The 23,915-nt window shown below is 38.3% G+C and overlaps 1 long non-coding RNA gene across 4 annotated transcripts in view; it reads right to left on the reverse strand.

Moving 5' to 3' along the window:
* LOC147363897 (uncharacterized) overlaps positions 1-23,915 on the reverse strand; it is a 54,434-nt gene that overhangs the window by 9,655 nt on the left and 20,864 nt on the right. The window contains exon 2 of one of the 4 annotated variants that reach the window (XR_015133892.1): positions 6,206-6,314. The exons of the other annotated variants lie outside the window; for them this stretch is intronic. This is a non-coding gene — a long non-coding RNA (uncharacterized LOC147363897). The remainder of the gene's footprint in view (positions 1-6,205; positions 6,315-23,915) is intronic. 4 annotated transcript variants of the gene reach the window in all.

The following is a 23,915-nucleotide window of genomic DNA, read 5'->3' on the forward strand; positions in this document are numbered from 1 at the left end:
AGGCTCTGTTAGACATTAATGTGGGTGCTTAATTTACTACTTACCAAGGTCCCATCTTTTGACTTCTGGTCATTCCACAGAACCAGAAAAGAGAGAAGACTGACTTTAGAATGACCTGCTTTTCCTGAACTGGTGACTGAGGACCCCACAGAGGCAAACATTCTTAAGAAATCAGTTCTGGATGTCATAGTACTTTCAGCCTGCATGCAAGTCTGAGCATCTGGAATGATTGGTCTGTACTGCTTGTAGGCCATGTGGAAGCTGAGTTGAGTTAAATTAATGACCAAAGAACACAATGTCTGGAAATGGTAACATTCTGAATAGCTTTTTCAGCTTTCTGCAGCCAACTGATCACACAACACAGCTGTATCCATGTGGCTTTGCTAGTACCCTTGCTTTTAACTATGATGTTGTTCTCTAAGACATTGATAATATTCAAGACATTGGATAAGAAACTTTACCTGATCTAAGGTGGTAGGTTAGAAACATATAGCCTGTGATTTCTGAAATAAACCAAGGATATGGCAAAGAATATACCCTGTCAATTTTCATGTACCTTGGTGGCCAAACGTTTATTCCAATCAGCTCAACCTTATTTTCCCTCAGTTAGAAACATTCTATTTACAACACTCTCAACTGTCAGTCCAAATGAATAATCCTACTGGGACCAAATCAGCTTCTTTCATGATTTAAGCCATGCTTATTCCACTCTGCAGTCATGCTTTATATTCACAGTCTATATGCTGCTCTTTGGAAATCAGGTAGTTGAATCCCCATGAACAAAAATCACAGTATGTTTTAAAATAAATATGAAAAGGGAATACAAGAGGACTCTGGTAAGTAAGGAATACAGTAGCCACTGAGTAGTCTAAACTCTAAGAGGCCCACCTATTGATACTGTTCCCTTTGGTTTGGCTTATGAAATCATAGAAACCTAAACTTTTAGCTAAAGTGCAGAACCCATACCACCTGTATGGGTATAACCTGCTGTCTCTGAGTGCTTTTATTGGATAACATATGATTGTTATCGTAAGTAAGGTTCTTTATACCTGCTGTTTAATGCCTTCAAAATATCACACACGATTTTTGCTAATGGTGGGTCCTTCCTTTGCTTAAGGATTCTAGAGGCTAGACTTATTTCCCCTCTTTATAATAAAAGTCTAAATGGTACCAGGCCTCTTTCACTAAAAACTAATCTCTGACAAAGAGGGACCACAGGGTCCATTGGTATCTGCATTAATGACAGTAAAATGAATCATGAAATCATTCTAATACAATTTTTAATCCACCTCAGTGTTTCACTTGGAACTCAACAAGATTGGGAAAACTGAATTTAAAAAAATTAAAAGCTATTCAATCCAGTTATAGCACAACCATTTGAGGTATTAATTTGAGTCTATTCCATCCATAATTCTTCTGTTCTCTCCAAACCCATCACTCACGTGCACACACACACACACTTATACATCTTTACACACTAGAACATCAATGTTCTAAGCAGATAGCCAGGCCTATTTCAAAACGGCCTCAAATTTTAAAAGGCATGGGGCATAAGCTCCTACTATCTCCTGCTCTGATAGAAGTCTAAATTCAGTAAAGAGATTATTTTAGATGTCTTGGGCAAGAAATGGATTTTGAAATATAGGAAAGAGAATGGGAAATTTCCCTGGAATCTGAAAAAGGGATGTACAGCCAGGGATATCTTATTAGCTATTAAGGAAGGAAAGAGCTGCATGGTACCCTATTGAAAGGTTGTTGTTGAATCACGCGAAGACACCGGGATTCTTGGCCCCCAGAGGAGAAGAATTCAATCTGGGGCCAGAGACGAGGCTTGATCGCTCAGAGCTTTTGTGTAATAAAGTTTTATTAAAGTATAAAGGAGATAGAGAAAGCTTCTGACATAGGCATCAGAAGGGGGCAGAAAGAGTACCCGTTTGCTAGTGTTAACAATGAAGTTATATAATCCAAAGAATGTCTGGAGGTTGTAAAGACCTCATCAGACCTACTCCCATAATTTACATTTTAAGATAACACTGTCCTCAGGCAGGATACATCCTTGTAAAGACCAGGTCTACTCCCATAATTTACATTTTAAGGTAACAGAAGGTTGAATCCAAAGACTGTCCTTAGGCAGGATACATTATTGTTATATAATCCTAAGGAATGTGGAGAAATAAAAAAAGTTTGTCCTCTCTTCCTCCTTGAGAATTCCAGACCCCTCTCTCCTTGGGGACCCCTAGACTCCCTACCAACCTGCCTAGGAACTGAGTCTCTCACTATTAGAAAACAAAATTCCATGGGTATTTATAACTCGTATTGAAAAACTGAACATCCAATCTTTCATGTTACTCTTTAACTCAAGAAAACTGTTCCTACTCTAAAATTCTAACGATCATCAATAGGGTTCCCAGCTCTTGAAAAGAATTCCGTAAGGTAAACCATGACACGGGAACCCAGGAAAATGAAGAATCCAGATATAGTTCTTTAATCTCTTGCATCTGTCAATGATCAGTTTATGTCAGGGATCATAACATATGGCCTCTTCTTCTTACTCTTTAAGGAATACAGAAAGACAATAACCAAGCTCCCAGTATCAGCTCAGTTCAGTCGCTCAGTCATGTCCAACTCTTTGTGACCCCATGTAGTGCAGCACACCAGATTCCCTGCCCATCACCAACTCCCAGAGCTTGTTCAAACTCATATCCATGGAGATGATGATGCCATCCAACCATCTCGTCTTCTGTCGTCCCTTTCTCCTCCTGACCTCAGTCTTTCCCAGCATTAGGGTATTTTCAAATGAGTCAGTCCTTTGCATCAGGTGGCTAAAGTATTGGAGCTTCAGATTCAGCATCAGTCCTTCCAATGAATATTCAGTATTGATTTCCTTTAGGATGGACTGGTTGGATTTCCTTGCTGTCCAAGGGACTCTCAAGAGTCTTCTCCAAACCACAGTTCAAAAGCATCAGTTCTTCGGTGCTCAGCTTTCTTTATAGTCCAACTCTTACATCTGTACATGACTACTGAAAAAACCATAGCTTTGACTAGATGAACTTTGTGGGCAAAATAATGTCTCTGCTTTTTAATATGCTGTCTAGTTTGGTCATAGCTTTTCTTCCAAGGAGCAACTGTATTTTAATTTCATGGCTGCAGTCATCATCTGCAGTGATTTTGAAGCCCCCCAAATAAAGTCTCTCACTGTTTCCTTTGTTTCCCCATCTATTTGCCACAGTCATGGGACCAGATGCCATGATCTTCATTTTTCGAATGTTGAGTTTTAAGCCAACATTTTCACTCTTCTCTTTCACTTTCATCAAGAGGTTCTTTAGCTCTTCTTTGCTTTCTGCCATAAGCGTGGTGTCATCTGCATATCTGAGGTTATTGATACTTCTCCTGGCAATCTTGATTCCAGCTTGTGCTTCTTCCAGCCCGGCATTTCACATGATGGTACTCTACACAGTAGTTAAATAAGAAGGATGACAATATATAGCCTTGACGTACTCCTTTCCCAATTTGGAACCAGTCAGTTGTTCCATGTCCCAGCATACTCAGTATCAAATACATGAGCATTTCTCATAGTTGCTAAAGAAAACATCATTCCTGCTCTTCCAGATGTTTAACCTCTTACCTTTTCCCCAATCCCTGTAAACTTCTTTTAATTACAGTCTGCCCTCGATATCTGTGGATGTGGAACCCGCAGAGAGGGAGGGCCCACTCGACTGTGCCATTTTATGTAACAGATTTTAGCATTCATGGATTTTGTGGTCTGCGGGTGCCTTGGAGTGAACCCTCCCAGATACAGAGGGGTGATTGTATCCTCAATTATCATGATGTTGATTTTTGGGGATCCCAGAGTCATGAAACCATTTATTATGTTTTCCTGGTTTGATCCTAAGAGCTACTCTTAGTGAGTTTGAACAGGAATGGAAGTACTTGAGGTTCTTTACATTTCACCACTTCTCAACATGAGCAACTCTTCAAGGGAGTTATTATTGCCAGCTTTTCTCAGATGGGGAAACTGAGGCTCAGCACACTTTACCAACTCACCCAGGACAAAAAACTGAAAAGATGGCCCTAGGATTTGAGGGCTGTTCTGCCTGGCTCTTTCTCATCCTCAGTCAGGGAACAAAGTTAACTCATACCAGGATGAGAAGATCCAACTTGTGTTTAGAATTACATGTAGAAACAGCATGTAAACTATTACTCAAGGGGATATGGGAGCATTATTTTGATAGCTGAGATTTTAATAAAATCTTTCAATTTGAGAGGAAACAATTGCTTTTCAGTCAGCATAAAATGATTACACAAAAAGATACTGCCCAAAGTGCTTTTTGATTGGGGCAATTATTCTAAAAACACAGAAGACTTTTGAGAGCCCCTTGGACAGCAAGGAAATCAAACCAGCCAATCCTAAAGAAACTCAACCCTGAACATTCACTGGAAGGACTGATGCTGAAGCTCTGATATTTTGGCCACCTGATATGAAGATCCAACTCTTCATATCTTGGAAAGGACCCTGATGCTGGGAAAGACAGGGCAGGAGGAGAAGGGGACAACAGAGGATGAGACAATTGGATGACATCACTGACTCAATGGACATGAGTTTGAGCAAACTCCAGGAGATAGTGAAGGACACGAATGCCTGATATGCTGCAGTCCATGGGTCACAGAGACTCAGCCCCAACTTAGTGACTGAACAACAGTGCAAAGGGCAACTGTTATTGAAGGGTTTAGAAGGGAGAAGATGTTGAGCTTCTGAGGCTTAATTCATAAGACAAATATATGAACTAATTTTCTAATTCACAGGGGTTCAGGGAAAATTCCACAAATCCTAACTAGACTGAGAAAAGCTATCCATTCATTCTATTTAAACTAATCACACAACACACACACACACACACACACACACACACACACACACACACACCCTAAGCTTTTAAGAAAGGGGAAAGAGTTTTAGATGCATATAAAATTCTTATCCAGAACCACACTCTCTGATTTATACCTGAAGCCCCTGCCCCAGGTCCTCTTTTCAGATTCCTGGAAACTCTGTCATGTGAGTAGTACCAAAAGAGTATAGAACAAGCTGGAAAAACCTGCCTTGTACGAGGAAACATCCCAAGAATATCAACATCAGACCCAAGTTAACAGGTGACACTTCTCAGCAGTATAAAACAGTAATTTCAGATTCTTTACTGCCAATCAGTGATCACAATCACACCGTTTATAGCACTTTCCCCTTGACATAAAAGATGCCCCTGGAGAGCTGTTGTGATGCTAAATACATCCATGAGCTATAAAATAGACAAGAAAAAGTCAAAACTATATGCAGATTATCCCCTATATCCACAAAAAATATGGATGCAAAGTGAAAGTAGACTCAAATAGCAATTTAAGGGAATTGAATATTCTTCACCTTTCCCAGAGAATTTTTCGATTTGTAGTGACATTTCCTTTGTTGTGTTTAAGTTTCTATAGCTCTTACGTTATATACACTCTATCCTAGACATTTATATCCTACTCTTAATATTTCTCTGTATACATGATTCAAGCTCTTGAACATGATAGACTGAGTCTCATTTGCTATCTCCCATTGATCCAAGTGTGTGCATCCTCAGTCTCTCAGCTATGTCGAGCTCTCCAGGTTCCTCTACGCATGGGACTATCCCAGCAAGAATACTTGAGTGGCTTGCCATTTCCTCCTCCAGGGGATCTTCCCAACCCAGGGATCGAACTCAAGTCTCCTGCGGCGCCTGCACTGATGGGTGGATTCTTTACTACTGAGTCGCCTGGGAAGCCCTGTTTCAAGTACAGCAATAGACAATTAGTTAATACTGTTCTATCGGCTTACTTCTGGAAGGACAGACATGGAAAATCAGAACTATGGTTAGGAATTAATTGTGCAAAGCATTGAGTTGGCCAAAAAAGCTTGCTCTGATGTTTCCAAACTATGTTACAGAAATAAAACCTGGTTCTTTCCCTCTAGGAATTCACAATCCTGCAATGTAGGAATTAGAATTAGAATACAGGGGAGCTTAATTGAAACAACACCACTTCACAAAGAACCTAGGGAATATGGAAAGCATTTTTTTAATATACTCTGCAGAACTGACAGTTTTCGCAAAGCATAGTAGGTGAACATAGTCGGTGATCACCATCTGCAAACAGAAGATACATTCTTTGAAGTTTAAAATATATATACACTCACCTCAACAGAAAGGTCATGTGAAAATAATTCTACTCAGAAACTGAGTTGGTAAAATTGCTGCAAAATCCCCCTAATAATTCATTTATGCTCTGGGTTACTGAGAAGCATCCTGTAACAAACACAATAATTTTATTTACATGAACATTCTTATTGTTTGGAGGAGAAAGAATTATCATTCAAAGCCTGCTGAAAAGAATAATATTTTTTGGAAAACAAACCTAAAATCAAGAATCAAAATATATACATTCTTTTTTTCAAAGGCATTATGTAGCTTTCAAGCTTCATCTTTAACCCCAAGCATGTAGACAGTTATGAAAATGTCACACAGGTTGCTAGAGTGTATTATTAAAAAGCTAAAATATAAATCAAAGGAGGTAGGAGTATTGCTCTAGAATTTACTGGCTGTAAGCTGTGTCTCATATTACTCATCAAAATTGAAAAAGTCATACTTATTCTCATAGGAAATTAAGGAGACTTGAAATGGCTTAATATAAGTTATTTTAACTTACAGGGCAGTTGTGTAAAAGTGAACAGATTAAATTCCTACTTTCAGAGGAAGCCACAACAGAAATGCAGGTAGATAAAAGGCAAGAGTGGAGTAATGAGACAGCTTGAGGGCTTGAAACGTAATTCTTTTATAAGACTTTATTCAGTAGGTTGTTCAGATTCACAGATGTTGGGGTCAGTACCACTAGGTCGGCAGCAATCAGAGGAGTAGCCTGGCGGGTCACTCTTCTTGAGCTCAAGAGTATAATAGAAACCAACTGGCAAGAGCAGGCAATATTCACCAGCTTATCACTGACACACAGCTTATGAGTATTCACGAGAAGCCCCTGGACCCGGTTCACCGCTAAAGACCAGATAGACTAAAGAAAATGGTCTGGGCCAACGGATCTCAAGGCATCACACCAAATTAGTAATAATCTACCATTATCACCCACTCAAAATCCCGAAATACAATCCATACATAATGACTTACAAAGGTATTTTTATTGTAAATTATTCCTTATATGACTTTTAGGTCATGGAATTGATTTAAAAGTAATTTTCCAATATACTAATGATCCTGGCACAACTTCCTAAGAATAAATAATGAAGTAGATAGATCTATATACAAACCAAACTGAATATTAAAGCTATAAAAGCAGATCAATACAGATGTGTGTTTATGTAACCTACAGGGCAGAATAGTCATTCATGCTACTTTTCAAAGTAGTGGAGAAGTCGTCAGACAGTTTTATCCTAAGAAGTGAAAACTATGCACTATGTACTTAAGTATGCACGAAGATATGCTTGAAAAATTCAGTTTAAAACCACGCCATGGCTTTGTTTGCATGCATGTTTGTGTGTAGACTAGAATTGGGTGATAGTCTTTATAAGTAGGTCTTGCAAAATACTCCTTTGCAGGTATTCAGATATATTTGTTGCCTAACTACTGAGGCCAATGCATGCATACAAAGTCATTTCAATCGTGTCCAACACTTTGCAACCCTGTACACTGTAGCCTGCTAGCTTCCTCTGTCCATGGGATTCTGCAGACAGGAGTACTGGAGTGGGTTGCCATACCCTCCTCTGGGATCTTTCCAGTCCAGGGATTGAACCCACAACTCTCATGTCTCTTGCACTGGCTTGTGGACTCTTTACCAACAGTGCCATCTGGGAAGCCCACTAAAGCCAACAGTGGTCTCCAAACCTTATAACCAACCACAACACACCCACAGATACCCAAACTTGCCTTAGGAAGTAGTACCTCCCCAGCTGAGAACTACCATCCTATTCTTAGAGGACAAGTTTAGTAGCAGAAGTCCTGATCATAGGGAACACAAAAGAAAAGATAATTAAGCACCTACGTTACACTGTTAGCATAATATGAACTTCATACAAAATATTTTACTTCATTTTTCTAATAATCATGCAAAACAGATAAGGTTATATCCACTAAAAGATGTAGAAATGAAGTCCCAGAAAGGGCAAATAACAGTTCTCCAATACATGGATTATAAGGAACTGTAGGATATTTGGAGCAAGTCTCTTAGTCCTGAAGAAGGACATTGCAACCCAATCCAGTATTCTTGTCTGGAGAATCCCGGTGGACAGAGAAACCTGGAAGGCTACAGTCCATAGGGTCACAAACAGTCGGACATAACTGAGCGAATAAGCACACTCACACACACTCCTAGAGATCTATGCATTCCACTCACCACGCTCTTGATGGTTGACAAGAAATGCAACTTTAATAAGAGAACTTCACTTAAATGAGACTGACAGTGACATTACTTTGCAGCAAAGGTCTGTATAGTCAAAGCTATGGTTTTTCCAGTAGTCATGTATGGATGTGAGCGTTGGATCATATAGAAAGCTGAGTGCTAAAGAATTCATGCTTTTGAACTGCGGTGTTGGAGAAGAATCTTGAGAGTTCTTGGACTGCAAGGAGATCCAAGGAGATCCAACCAGTCCATCCTTAAAGGATATCAGTCCTGAATATTCACCGGAAGGACTGATGCTGAAGCTGAAACTCCATTACTTTGGCCCCCTGATGTGAAGAACTGACTCACTGGAAAAGACCCCGATGCTGGGAAGGATTAAAGGCAGGAGGAGAAGGGGAGACAGAGAATAAGATGGTTGGATGGCATCACCAACTCGATGGACATGAGTTTGAGAAAGCTCCAGGAGTTGGTGATGGACAGGGAAGCCTGGCGTGCTGCAGTTCATGGGGTCACAAAGAGTCAGACACAACTGAGCAACTGAACTGAAGAGTGACATTGTTGTCAAATGATGTACTGATATCTATATGAGAAAACCAAATTTATAAATGTCAGGATTTATGTTACAATATGAGAAAATAATAAATAAGACTGAGTTCCACAAATTCCAAATTCTGGAATGAATTAGATAGGCATAAGCATAAAACTGATCACAATTAGAAGCAGACAGCTAGGCCTAATTTAAAAAGTGATGGAAGAATTTCTGAAGTCACATTTATGCTAAAGGACTTTTTTTCTTATTTTTTTTTCCTTCTCACCGTAATTCAAAATCATCTAATAAAATCCCCAGTATACTCAAATTTCCTACACACAAACTCATGTGCAAAATTTTTGTGCATGAGTTTATGTACAAAAGAGAGAAGCCATGCGTAGGTACAAAATACACATTGCAATCATGGTTAAAATCTATTTTTAAAATACAATTTAAGCATCAAGTCTGAGATTTGAATAGTTTCAGAAAGAGTTTGAGAATTACCTTTAAATTATTATAATATCCCTGAGAAGATAACTAAATTTTTGAAATAATGTCAGAGAAGAAAAAAAAAATTTTATATAAAATTCTATTTCTGTCCCTGGAGCAAGTTACTGTTACCAATACCATTGTCATAAGGAATTTAAATCATTTTTCTAATTATAGTTTTGTAACACACAATTTAATTATCTAGTGGGAAAATTTATTCCACAGTATAGAACTTGCCATTCTCACTTTCAGATTTGCAAAAAACTTGAATTCCTTTAGAAAAACAAAGGGCAGGTCAATCCAGCTAAATTTCCAGTCAAAATTTTTCTCCCATAATAGGCAGAAAAAGCCAAGTGTCTCATCACAATGATTCTACCTTCATCTCTCATCATTCCCTTGACCATACTCTTGGAAGCTGCTTCAGTGTAAGCCTTCATCATTTACCACCTCAATTACTGCAGAAACTTCAGTCTCCCAAGTCCAGTTTTACCCTATTTTAATATGTCCTTCTTACCATTACCACTGTTACCAGTGTTATTTCCAGAAATTAAATACGCTCACTCTCCTGCACACTATTGTCCAATTTTTCTCCATCATTAAGATGAAGTCTAAATTCTCTCATCATGGCCACTCTGGTTCCGATCCTCGTTAGTTCTCAGCTTTCACCATTCCTTTAAAATATGCTCCATCGTGGAACCATAGTAACACATCTGTAGTTTCCTAAATGAACCAAGTCCGCGCCACTCCTTGACAGTTTCCCCCATATGCTGTTCTTCATTTCCAGTAATACATCCCCTCCAGGATTTGCTTGAAGAGCTTACACTCATCCTTTAGGAGTTAACAGATGCCTCATGTCCTCCAGGAAAACTGTGACTAGATTTTCCTCATTGGTACTTTGTCTCCTCCATTCATATCCTATTACTTAATAGTATATGATTGCCAATTGGCTTGCTTATCAGACACTTGCTAGCATTAGACTGACCACCACAAGGACAAGGATTTTATATGTGATCTGTGTCCCCAACATACAGCACATTGTGAACATGAATGCATTTTTATTGAATAAGTATGAAAAATATTACCCTTCTTATTCCAGAGTAAAGCCATACAGACTACTCTAATAGTGTCTCACTTTGAAGTTTACAAATGTAATTTGTATTTTTAAGACAGGAAATACCAGAAGTCATAATTCTAAGAAGTTATTTAGGATGATTCTACAAGTATGTAATAAGAAGTTATATACATTTTTTTGATTTATGAGATGTGTCTGAACTGTCTAATACATCCACAAAATAAAAATGGACATTTGGGAATAAGTCAAAGATATTCTTCTACTGTTATGACAAAATACAGATTTCCTATTATAAAGGCAAATTCATTTCAAAACATGAATGAAATAGTGCTCTAAAAATAACCCCAACTGTTTAAATTTAGTCAAAAAAGAATACTTTGTCTGTTACCTCTGCATTTGAATCTCATTTGATTAAGATTTTATTAACCCTAAAACCTGCTTCTTATTTCTTTTTGAGATTGTTTGAGAATCAACAGGAATATTGAGTTGGGTAATGCCCCTTTTCCTATTTATAATAAATGATCTGTTTTTACTATATAATATATACATATATATAAAATATACTAAATAGTGTATATATTTCCTATTCTAAGATCACATAGGCTTTACACAAAGAAAGCAGCATAAATGAATAACAGTGAAAATTGATTAAAAGTCAACACCCATTCATAACAAAACCTCAGAAAATTAGGAATAGAATAAAATTTTTCAACCTGATACAGATATCAGGTTGAAGTGAAGATTTAGAGCTGGTCTCATGGACAGTGGTGAAAAACTAAGTACTGTACTGGGAACGAGGCAAAAACCCATGCATCCACCATATATTTTCCATAGTGTTACTAGAGGTACTAGCAAGTGCATTAAGGGAAGAAAAATAAGTAAAAGGCATATGCAAAAGCACATATATTGAAAAAATCTGTTTGTATATATGTATGTGTCTAGGGATTGGGGGCAGGAGGAGAAGGGGACGACAGAGGATGAGATGGCTGGATGGCATCACTGACTCGATGGACGTGAGTCTGAGTGAACTCCGGGAGTTGGTGAGGGACAGGGAGGCCTGGCGTGCTGCGATTCATGGGGTCGCAAAGAGTCAGACACGACTGAGCAACTGATCTGATCTGATGTGTCTACAAGTCTATATAAAGTTGTAAGGAGTCTACCAAAAAAGCATACTAAGATTATCAGGTGAATTTATGTATCAAAGCCATAAGACACATGGCTAATGTAAAACAAAAGAATTGTATTTCTTTATGTATTAGCGATCAGTAATTGGAGAAGGAAATAAAAACACTATTTAAAACAGTATTTTTAAAAATTAAAATAAGGATAACAAAGTGTGTGCAAGATCTCGATACAAACATAGTTGAGAAAAAATGAAATAAGACCTAAATAAAGGAAGAGTTTTGTCATGTTTATTGACTCAAACACTCACTACTGCTAAGATATTCATTTCCCCCAAATTGAACTATAAAGTCAATTCCATTCCAATCATAATTTCCGCAGGATTTTATAAGAATTTACAAGGTAACTCTAAACATTATATGGAAATGCAATGATCTAAAATAGCCAAAAATTGTTATAGTTAGCAGAAAAAAATTGTTAGTAGAAACTAAAACAAAATTGTTAGATAGCAGAAACTAACACAACATTGTAAAGCATTTATGTGTTGATTAAAAAATAGCCAATTTTTTTCAACCTTTAGAAAGCAAAACAAAAGAGCAAAGACTTGGATAACATTTCATAAAAAGATGTATAATTGGCTTATATCCACATGAAAACCTGCTCAACAGCATTCAGTTCAGTTCAGTCACTCAGTCGTGTCCGACTCTTTGCGACCCCATGAATCGCAGCACGCCAGGCCTCCCTGTCCATCACCATCTCATCCTCTGTCATCCCCTTCTGCTCCTGCCCCCAATCCCTCCCAGCATCAGAGTCTTTTGCAATGAGTCAACTCTTTGCATGAGGTGGTCAAAGTACTGGAGTTTCAGCTTTAGCATCATTCCTTCCAAAGAACACCCAGGGCTGATCTCCTTCAGAATGGACTGGTTGGATCTCCTTGCAGTCCAAGGGACTCTCAAGAGTCTTCTCCAACACCACAGTTCAAAAGCATCAATTCTTCAGCGCTCAGCTTTCTTCACAGTCCAACTCTCACATCCATACATGACCATTGGAAAAACCATAGACTTGACTAGACGGACCTTTGTTGGCAAAGTAATGTTTCTGCTTTTGAATGTGTTATCTAGGTTGGTCATAACTTTCCTTCCAAGGAGTAAGCGTTTTTTAATTTAATGGCTGCAGGCACCATCTGCAGTGATTTTGGAGCCCCCAAAAATAAAGTCTGACACTGTTTCCACTGTTTCCCCATCTATTTCCCATGAAGTGATGGGACCAGGTGCCATGATCTTTGTTTTAGCCATCAGGAAATACTAAAAGGGAGGGGATATGTGTATACCTATGGCTGATTCATGTTGAGGTTTGACATAAAACAGCAAAATTCCATAAAGCAATTACCCTTCAATAAAAAAATTAATTAAATAAATTAAAAAAACAGTTGTCAGAATTAAAAGAAAAAAACAACATAGTAAGATACTACCTCATACCCATCAGAACAACTAAAATGGCTAAAATTTGAAAGACCTATCATATCAAAAGTAGATGAGGATGTGGAACAACTATAATACTGGAAATGTAAAATGTCATGACAACTTTAAAAAACATTTTGGCATAGTCCTATGATTTTAAACATGTATCTTCCATCCTACTCAGCAATCTCACTCCTAAGTATTTATTCAAGGAAAAGGAAAGAGATATTTACTTAAATTATTGTACCTGAATGATTACAACAGATTTATCCATTAATAATGAAGAACTCAAAGCAAATAAAATTGTTGCTTGTTGCCCATCAACAATGGAATACAACAAAATTTAGTTCATCCTTACACTAGAGTACTATATAGCTAACAACTGAAATAAAAGTGGAGCCATGTAAATAACATGAAACATTTAAGAAAATTACTTTGAGCAAAAGAAATTGAACACAAAAAGTACACGGACTGTATGTTTTTATATAAAATTGTGGAATTTTCAGAAGTAATCTACAAAAATAAAAATCAGATAATTAATCTTCCGTCTGCCTGAGACAGAAGTATATGGAGTAACTTCAAAGGTACACAAGAAAACTTTCCAGGACAATGTAAATGTTTACATTTATTTGCATCTTTATTGCCATTTCAATTATATGGTATACACATTTACCAAAACAAATTGTGCACTTAAAAGTGTTATTTGTAAATTATTCCTATAGAGTATGAACATGTTAGAATTATTAAATGCTTGTAAGAGCAAGTTTGGACTGAGGTTGTTTAATCACCCTTTTCATTCCTAGTATCCCAGAGGAAAGCTGGAAGTGAATTGCCATCACAGAGAAGTTACAAAGAAACAGAGAAAATGACTATGGATGGATAGAATAAAATGTGAAAGCAAAGGGAAAAAGTAGATGAAGAAATGAACTAAAGAATAGGAAAAACTCTGAGGGATTTACGGTACAAATTTTTAAAGCACATAATCCTCTAGCCCTGGTGTTAATAATGGGAGGGTTCTAAAGTGGCTGGTGAATATGATTTTCAAAAAATTTTAGGTAGTTAAAAGCCAAACCCTTTTATCTACTTATAGGATGACCTTTGATTTTGCTACTTCGCTTCCTTTTTATTGTAAAGTTTAAAAATAAAATAAAATTTAAAAAAAGAAAGAAAGAAAGAAAGAAAACGTTAATTTAGCATCTATTCATCCTGTGCATCCTGAAATATAATGCAAAGATGACATTTCATTGCCTTAAGGAAGCCCTGGTTCCAATGGAATAATTAAAACGTGACACGAGCTACGACAGACATGTACGTGATGTTTACTATTGGAGCACAATGGAAAGGCATCTTGGAGAGGACAAAGGTTTCTAAAGGCTTCCTGGGTAAGTCAGCGAAAGGATGGTAGCAGAAAAAGGGAGAGAACATTTCAGCTGGAAAATTAGCATTAAAAAAAGCACAGAATCATTGGGATGCAGAATAAGAGGTTTGGGATATACACAGATTATAACGGGGAGGTTAGAAAGGGCCAGATTATGGAGGCTTCCTGTGTTACATTAAGCACCCTGAACTGTTGTTTTGTTTCTTTGTTCTGACAGATCCCACAGAAGTAGGATGAACATATGTTTTCTTGGCACAATCATAATTTACACACACCAGCTAGTGCTCAATATTAATAGTAGTCCCTTTCACTCTCATAAGTATCGCAGTTTAGATAGAGAAATGAATATCTTTCAAACAATTTTAAATCAAGTATCAACAGCACTGAATTTCTTTTTCAGGGAAAACATTCTAGGTTGTAGTGTGAAGAATGCATTTGAGAAAATAAGACACTAGAAGTTCACTAATGAGCATGATATCCAGTTAAGAGATTGCAAGGGACTAAAATCCTAAGGTGGTAATGCAGTTCGTGAGAAAAGAATCACTTTAGGAGCTATTTAGGAGGTAAGGTCAGAATAGCTATGTAAAATCATAGCAAGAAGAATCAGTTACTATTCTTAGATCAATATTTGCATCTAACCCGAAGGGAAACAGAAGGGAATTTTACGAGAGAAGATAGGGGAAAAACAAGAAAACTTAGAGCAAAACAAGCAGACTGTGATGTTTAGGGAAAGAGATGAAGAGCATTAAATGTAGTTGTGACCCAGTCAGGCAAGGTAGATACAGCGTCACAGAGAGAAGATGCAGAATGTTTAGAAAACTGGGCTGGGCATGGCTGAGTCTTGATGTAAGAAGGGATAGGGTGAACTAAGGGATACTAGACAATGATCCATATTCAAAAAAAGTTTCCAAAGGCCACTTGTTGGAATTCAGTTGTGCCCTGGGGAAATAGGGGATCAGCAGAAATTTATAAGGTAGGTAGTAAAATGATCACCTTTTTTGCATACTCACAGTGCCTTGGAATAATGAGAAGGCCAGTATTTTATAGGGTAGTGTACTCAAAACACCAAAAAAAAAAAAAAAAAAGGTGTTCTATTCATTACTGGGGATTGGAATGCAAAAGTAGGAAGTCAAGAGATAGATCCCTGGAGTAACAGGCAAGTTGGGCCTTGGAGTACAGAATGAAGCAGGGCAAAGGCTAACCGAATTCTGCCAAGAGAAGGCATTGGTCATATCAAACACCCTTTTTCAACAACACAAGAGACGACTTTACACATGGACGTCACTAAGTGGTAAATACCTAAATCAATTTGATTATATTCTTTGTAGCCGAAGATGGAGACACTTTATATAGTCAGCAAAAACAAAACCTGGAGCTGACTGTGGCTCAGATCATCAGATATTTTTGGCAAAATTCAGGCTTAAACTAAAAAAAGCAGGGGAAATGGCTAGGCCAGCCAAGTACGACTTAAAATCAAACCCCTTATAAATCTACAGTGGAGGTGATGAATAGATTCAAGGGATTAGATCTAGTAAACGGTGTGCCTGAAGATCTATGGACGGAGGTCGGCAATATTGAACAGGAAGCAGCGAACAAAACCATCCCAAAGGAAAAGAAAAACAAGGAGGCAAAGTGGTTATTTGAGGAGGCTTTACAAACAGCTGAAGAAAGAAGTGAAAAGCAACGGGGAAAGGGAAAGGTACACAGAACTAGATGCAGGGTTCCAAAGCATAGCAAGGAGAGGCAAGACGGCCTTTTTCAATGAACAGTGGAAATAGAAGAAAACAACAGAAGGGGAAAGACGAGAGGCCTCTTTAGGAAAATTGGAAATACCAAGGAACATTTTGCCCAAAGCTGGGCATAATAAAGGACAGAAATGGTAGATACCCAGTAGGAGCAGAAGAGATCAAGAAGAGATGGAAAGAATATACAGAAGGACTGTACAAAAAAGATCTTAATGAACCAGACAACCACAATAACATGGTCAGTCACCAAGAGCCAGACATTCTGGAGAGTGAAGTCAGGTGGGCCTTAGGAAACACTGCCATCAACAAAGTTAGTACATGCCGTGGAATTCCAGTAGAGCTATTCAAAACCCTAAAAGATGATACTATCCAAGTGTTGCACTCAATACGACAGCAAGTCTGGAAGACCCAGCAGTGGCCACAGGACTGGAAAAGTCAATCCTCATCCCAATTCCCAAGAAAGGTAGTACTAAAGAACGTTCAAAGTGTCAGACAACTGCACCCGTCTCCCATTCTAGGAAGGCCATGCTTAAAATCTTGCATGCTAGGATTCAGCATTCCGTGAACCAAGAATTTCCAGACATCCAGGCTGGGTTTAGAAAAGGCAGAGGAACCAGTGGCAAAATGTCCAGCATTCACTGGATCATAGAGAAAGCAAGGGAATTCTGGAAAAACATCTACCTCTGTTTCATCAACTATGCTAAAGCCTTTGACTGTGCAGAAACAAACTGTGGAAAGCTCTTAAAGAGATGAGAATACCAGGCCACCTTACGTGTCTTCATAGAAACTTACATGTGGGTCAAGAGCAACACTTTGAACACTGTATGGAACAGCTGATTGGTTCAGGATTGAGAAAAGAGTATGACAGGGCTGTCTGTTGTCATCCTATTTGTTTAATCTATATGCTGAGCACATCATGAGAAATGCTAGGCTGGATAAGTTATAAGCTGGAATCAAGACAAGCGGGAGAAACCTCAACAACGTCAGATATGCAATACCACTCTAATGGGAGGCCTGGCATGCTACAGTCCATGGGGTGGCAAAGAGTTGGACATGACTAGGCTACTGAACAACAACACTCAAAACAATCTTTGGAAGGGAAGCCTATATCCTAGCACCACTATATCAATGATGTTTCTGATCTAAAAAAAATCTGGCCTTTTTATAATGTGACACATGTCATTTTATATATCAAATATACATGGTCTAAACACCAAATTGGCACCAAAGATATTCAACTCTTAGAACCTTAAAAAGGCAAAAGTTGGGGGAATATCAAGAGTTTCAGGTTTTAAAAATAAGAGTAGCAAAGAGTTTGAAGAAATAAGTTCAAATATGCTTACACTGGATCCTGACCAAGTTGGGAACATGGAAGGATATGGAAGATCCTGCTACACAAAGAATTTGTCCCAAGTGAGAATGGCCAGCTGTCTTTTTACCCAGCAAGTGTCAATATGGCCAAGTATAGAGGGTGGTAAGGAAGACATGTTACTGAAGCTTGGCAACAACTGAAAAGATTGTAGAAAGACTCCACCAGCTTATGGCTAACCCTCTTCCTCCTAAAAATGACTGAGATAACCTAGATGAGTTAATAATTCCCAACCTAAAAAATCTACTTCTGCTTCATTGAATATGCTAAAGCCTTTGCCTATGTGGATCACAACAAATTGTGGAAAATTCTTAAAGAGATGGGAATACCATACCACCTTACCTCCCTCCTGAGAAATCTGTACGCAGGTCAGAAAGCACCAATTAGAACCAGACATGGAACAATGGACTGGTTCCAAATTGTGAAAGGAGTACATCAAGGCTATACATTATCACCCTGCTTATTTAACTTATATGTAGAGAACATTATGCAAAATGCTGGGCTGGTTGAAGGAAAAGCTAGAATCCAAATTGCCAGGAGAAACATCAATAACCTCAGATATGCAGATGACACCACCCTTATGGCAGAAAGTGAAGAAGAACTAAAGAGCCTCTTGATGAAAGTGAAAGTGGAGAGTGAAAAGCTGGCTTAAAACTCAATTTTCAGAAAACTAAGATCATGGCATCTGGTCCCATCACTTCACGGCAAATAGATGGGGAAACTAGAACCAGTGACAGACTATTTTCTTGGGCTCCAAAATCACTGCAGATGGTGACTGCAGCCATGAAATTAAAAGACACGTACTCCTTGGAAGAAAAGTATGAGCAACCTAGACACCATATTAAAAAGCAGACATTACCTTGCCAACAAAGGTCCATCTAGTCAAAGCTATGGTTTTTCCAGGAGTCATGTATGGATGTGAAAGTTGGACTATAAAGAAAGCTTAACACTGAAGAACTGATGCTTTTGAATTGTGGTGTTGGAGAAGACTCTTGAGAGTCCCTTGGACTGCAAGGAGATCACACCAGTCAATCCTAAAGGAAATCAGTCCTGAATATTCATGGGAAGGACGGATGCTAAAGCTGAAGGTCTGATAATTTGGCCACACTATTAGAAGAACTGACTCACTTGAAAAGACCCTGATGCTGGGAAAGATTGAAGGCAGGAGGAGAAGGGGACAACAGAGGATGAGATGGTTGGATGGCATCAGTGACTCAATGGATATGAGTTTGAGCAAGCTCTGGTAGTTGGTGATGGACAAGGAAGCTTGACATGCTGCAGTCCATGGGGTCGCAAAGATTCAGACACAATGGAACAACTGAACTGATTGAACCTAAAAATGTGATTTTACTTTACTGATTATATCAGAACTTATGTGTCAAAAGTACGTGTCAACCCTTTATAGAGGTAGGTGGCCAAATCAGATAGGAAACTCCTATAATCAGCAAAGAGGATATATTTGTTGTTTTAGAAGAGCTTTCTCCCTTTGATTTTCTCATTACATATCTACCCAGTTCAGCAGCTACTACAGACATCGCACACATATTGCTCATACAGTCAGGTGCACATTTGATTATACTTGTAAGTTCAGAGAACAGAATGACATGGAAGCCACCAACAAGTTTGTTCTCCTCTGCATTTAAAAGTTTGCATATTTCATCACCCAAAGCAAACTTTTTATTGCACCATTTATAGGGGAGTCTGAAAGGCATTGTGCATTCTACTATATAGAGTCAGGGGAAAAAATAACAACCACAATTTAGCAATTTTCTTTCTTCTTGAAAAGAGAATACAGTTAACCTAAAAGCAACAATCAACTTAATATTTAGAGCCACTCTTACGGTTTGAGCGAATAGCATTGAAACATGTACACTACCACATGTAGAATGGATGACCAGTGCGAGTTTGATGCATGAAGCCGGGCACCCAGAGCCAGTGCTCTGTGACAGCCTGGAGGGCTGAGGCGCTGAGGGTCGTGGAGGGGGGTGAGGGGGTGGGGTGCACGTGGATACCTGTGGCTGATCCATGCTAATGCATGACAAAAGCCATCACAATATTGTAAAGTAATTATCCTCCAATTAAAATAAATACAATTTAAGAAAAGAGAATATGAAGTGTGTGTGTTTTTTTTTTTTAAGAAAAATAAGAATACTACTAAGCTATTGAATTTACTGTGCAAGGTCACACACCAGTCACTGGCATGGCAGACAGCCAGATACACATTATTTTTGCCTTTCTGCATTCAATCCAATTTTAAGATGGACTGCGAGTGAGTCAAGTCACATTCAGCATCTCAAGGAATAAGGCTTTAATCATGTCACAGGAAAGGTAATTTCAACCTAATAGATTTCATTAGACTGTGAGTTTTAGCTTAAAGGCATTTCTACAAGCATCGCTACGGAGTGAAATACAACATAGTCCAAAATGTTCCTTAGTACCTGCCTTACTTAGTATAGTCTTGCTATTTCTGGTTATGCGCCTTTGGACCACCCTAAAGTATTGTGCTCCTAGACAATGTTTACATCCTTCCAGTGACTTGAATTTGTTTAGTAAAATCTACAGGAGGATAAGACCTTCCTTACTATGTTAGCATATTTAACCTCTGGGGAATGTCTGTTTTCACATAATTATGCACAGATTTTATATTTATACAAATATTTTGTGCCTGCAGGGGGTGTAAAATGGATCTCCCTCATGAATATTCAACATTGCCATTTCTTCTAGTAAGACACAAACATCTTTCTTTGTGGATACTAAACACTAGGCTGTCTATATATTTTCCCCTTCATTCTTTTCTTGCATAAACCTGATGAGATTTGGGGGCTGCCAAGACAGACATTAATTTTCCCAGGTACTTCAATATTCTAATATCTCCACCCAGTTGATTCAATAGAATTTTTCAGATTTTCAGTATCATATGGATTTCTCCATATATAATTCTAGATGCACAAAATAAAGTGATACATTTAAAAAGCTTGGCTTTGAACTGTGATAGAAAGGAGCTAGGAGGGATAGGGTGCCTGTAATGCAGAGTCTCTATGTAGCATGAGTTCTTATAAGACAGTCTTCTCACGCTCAGATTTCAAATCTAACAGTAACGAAAGACAAGCGAGCAGCCTCTGGAAAGAAATTTGGAAATTCTTAAAAGTGAGCAGTTTCTCTTATATAGTAACATTGTTCACATAAAGAAGTATCATTGCTTCCTTCTCACATTCAATGGATGCTCTGAGCATCCAGTGTGCCAGGAAGTATTCTAGGTTCTGAGAATACAGTAGAGAACAAAAGAGATAAAGTCCCTATTATAATGGAATTTACAATCCTAGAGGGGAGACAAAACAGATAAATAAATAAGTAAATGAATGAATGGGGAAAAATGGATGAATGAATGAGTAAGTAGTGGTGAGCACTATAAAGGTGATAATACAACAATTTGACATGTTACTTGTCACAGATGTGTGTGTAGTATTTTATAGATTACAAGTGCATTGCTTTATTTACAATAATAGCATAAAATTTAGCATGGGTTGTGTCACTTTAAAGGTTAGAGACAAGAAAAGATTAACTGAATACATCACTTGCCCATTATCAACACAGCTACTATGGAGCAGAAATGTGGATTCAATGCATTGCAACTAATTCCAGCTCCAAGAGTTTCCTTTCTCAGGGACCGTGATCTTAGGGGGTTCCTCTGTTCACTCATTTTTTCATGATTCTTAAAAATGACCTTCAGAAAGTCAAGATACAAAGGATAAAAGTATAGTTGGGCGTTTTTAGACTAAACATTAACACTCAAAAGGGATTGAACAGCAAGAAAAGTGTAGCCAGCTAAATAAAGACTGATAAAATAGGAACTACATCTTGGGAAGATGTTCCATCACTTCTCAACCAATTTCAAAGGATTGCCTCATACACGTGTGAAAGTGGGAGCTTTGGTGAGAGGCTGAAGGAACATGTAACATTAAGAAATTAGTGGAAGCCTGGATTCCAGGCCTCCTTCTCGATTAGTCCAACCCAGATGATGCAAACAGAATTGGAGGTCATGCCCAGAAATAAAGATTATACATTTCCCTTGCATTGTGTGTGTGTATATGTATGTTTCCTTCTGGGGTGTGTGTTTCCTTCTGGGGTAAGGAGGTTTAGGATTCCAAAGGGGGAAGTGAAATCTCATCAAGGTGCTCCAAGAAACTATCAAAAAGGGCTAGTACAAGAAGGGTCCTAGAAATGCTCTCCATACCATCTGGAGAAACTTGACTACTTAGGCCCTGTGCTTCTGCAACACTCACTGCCTTCGGAATGCCTCCACAGATTTCTTGGGTCCCTTTGCTCTCTAGAGTGAGCCAGTTAGAATGGGATTCACAGGCTTTGTGTAGAGATGAATGACTCACTTTCCCTGAGGCCCCTACTTCCATAAAATGGCAGAGAGAGGGTGATAATATGCAAATATTGGCGTGTGCTCCTTCTCTATAAACCAACAGAACGTTGCACTGGTGAAAACTACCTGGAGATAATCTAGAGGAAGCTTTGAGATCAATGATTAATCCTAACCTGCTGATTGTGGTCCCAGCTGTACAGTGGTCTCCCAACTTCCCCTATCCAGCTGGAAGCTCTTGCTGGGGAGCCATGACTACAAAGACTGTATTATATTAATTCGTCCCTGATCATAACAGTGAGCTTTTGCCTCCTGACTCAGAGCTCTTTTTCCCCCTCAGACAGCAAAGCCATTATTTAAACAGCCACCTTGAAAAGCACAGCGCTTTCTCTAGTATTTCTGAAAGAGGGGAGTTCTTGAATTTCTTCATGTTAACATATTCTTTATCCATTCTCATGAAAAACTCAAGGGATACAGATAGCTTTAGAATAATTCCCCCACGAGGTCTTTGTAGGTATTCAAATCCTTTCAAATCTGAAACCACCCTGAAAAAGCATGCAGAGAAAAATGGACTCAATGGCTCACTGAAATAAGCCTTTTCCATCTCTACAAGCAAAGATTTTTATGAGAACAATGAAAATGCTGCAGAGCTGTGATTTTAAAAAATAAAATAAAATGGGATGTTGAATCTGACAGGCTAGCTTTAGTTAACTTTTAAGAAACTCAGAGAGGGATAAAACAAGAACACAAACTATTAGATTGAAGGGCTCCCAAATAAAACATTAGTGCTCAATAATGGGGTCATGTGATTTTTTTTAATATTTAAATTTTTTGAGCACTCTGACATTTGGCAGAAATATGCAATATTGTATATTTCTGAGTAAAATCTTGAAATTCAAAGAAGAGTGAGTGAGCTAGAAACGGACATTCTGGGAAGTTGGATGAATGATCTAGATTTACAAACTTGATTTAGATAAAACTTAAAAAAATTAAATTTTAAATAGACATCATAAACCATTCAAGAGGTACAATAAAAGCCAGCCATCTCAGCCACCCTTTCTTGGTCCTGGCGTTTGACCTCTTCTTTAAAATATAAAAGGCTAATTGGTACTCTAGGCGAGGACTGACCCATTCTCTTTAATCAAGTATATACTTATTCCAGATCAACAGTGAAAACACTCAGTAATCAAAAAACGTTCTGGAAACACAAGTCCCACATCAGATTCATTGTGGAAGCTATAGGCAGTCAAGGAGTCCAGCCATGTGGACATTTTAAAGGATTGCAGCTATGACCTTGAAACCAACCCTAGGAACCTGGACTGCATGTGATCATGATAGAAAATAAAACTCTTCACCTTGAAGACTGTAGAAAGCTGAACTAAGTAGAGGATGATGACCTACAAGACCCCCTGTGCTGAAATGAAGTGTAAGTGGAACTGCAGTCAATACCAGTTAAAGAACCACTAAAAGAAATCATGTTTTCCGAAAAGAGAGAAGATAATTGCTTTTAGGTTTCTAGTCACTCTACTGATCTATAACGTCATCTCAGAAATGTCTTAAGTCTATTCAAGTTGCTATAACAAAATACTAGAGTAGCTTACCAATACGCATTTCATATGGTTCTGGGGACTGGGAAATCCAGGAAGATGGTTCCAACCTGGTCTGCTTATCTATGTTGCAGAATTCTCATGATGCTCTCACATGACAGGAAGGGGCTAGGGACCTCTCCACATCCTCTTTAATAAGGCTCTAATCTCTTATTTATGAGGGTTCCACCCTTAGACTTCAGTACCTCTCAAAGGTCGCAGCTACTCAGATCATCATCAGCTTTGGAGGTTAGGCTTTCAACATACAAAGCTGAGGGCAATGTAAACCTTCAGACCATAGCAGAAAAAACAGCTGTGAAAGGAAGAAAGTAGGAAAGGTTTCACGTCTGTCACACTTTGGGGGGTGTGTGCTCATTCTGACTC

Source organism: Bos grunniens, chromosome 10, assembly GCF_055505025.1.
Source record: "Bos grunniens cultivar Pamir isolate PY7600 chromosome 10, Bosgru_T2T1.0, whole genome shotgun sequence".
In the NCBI taxonomy this organism is placed as follows: domain Eukaryota; kingdom Metazoa; phylum Chordata; class Mammalia; order Artiodactyla; family Bovidae; genus Bos; species Bos grunniens.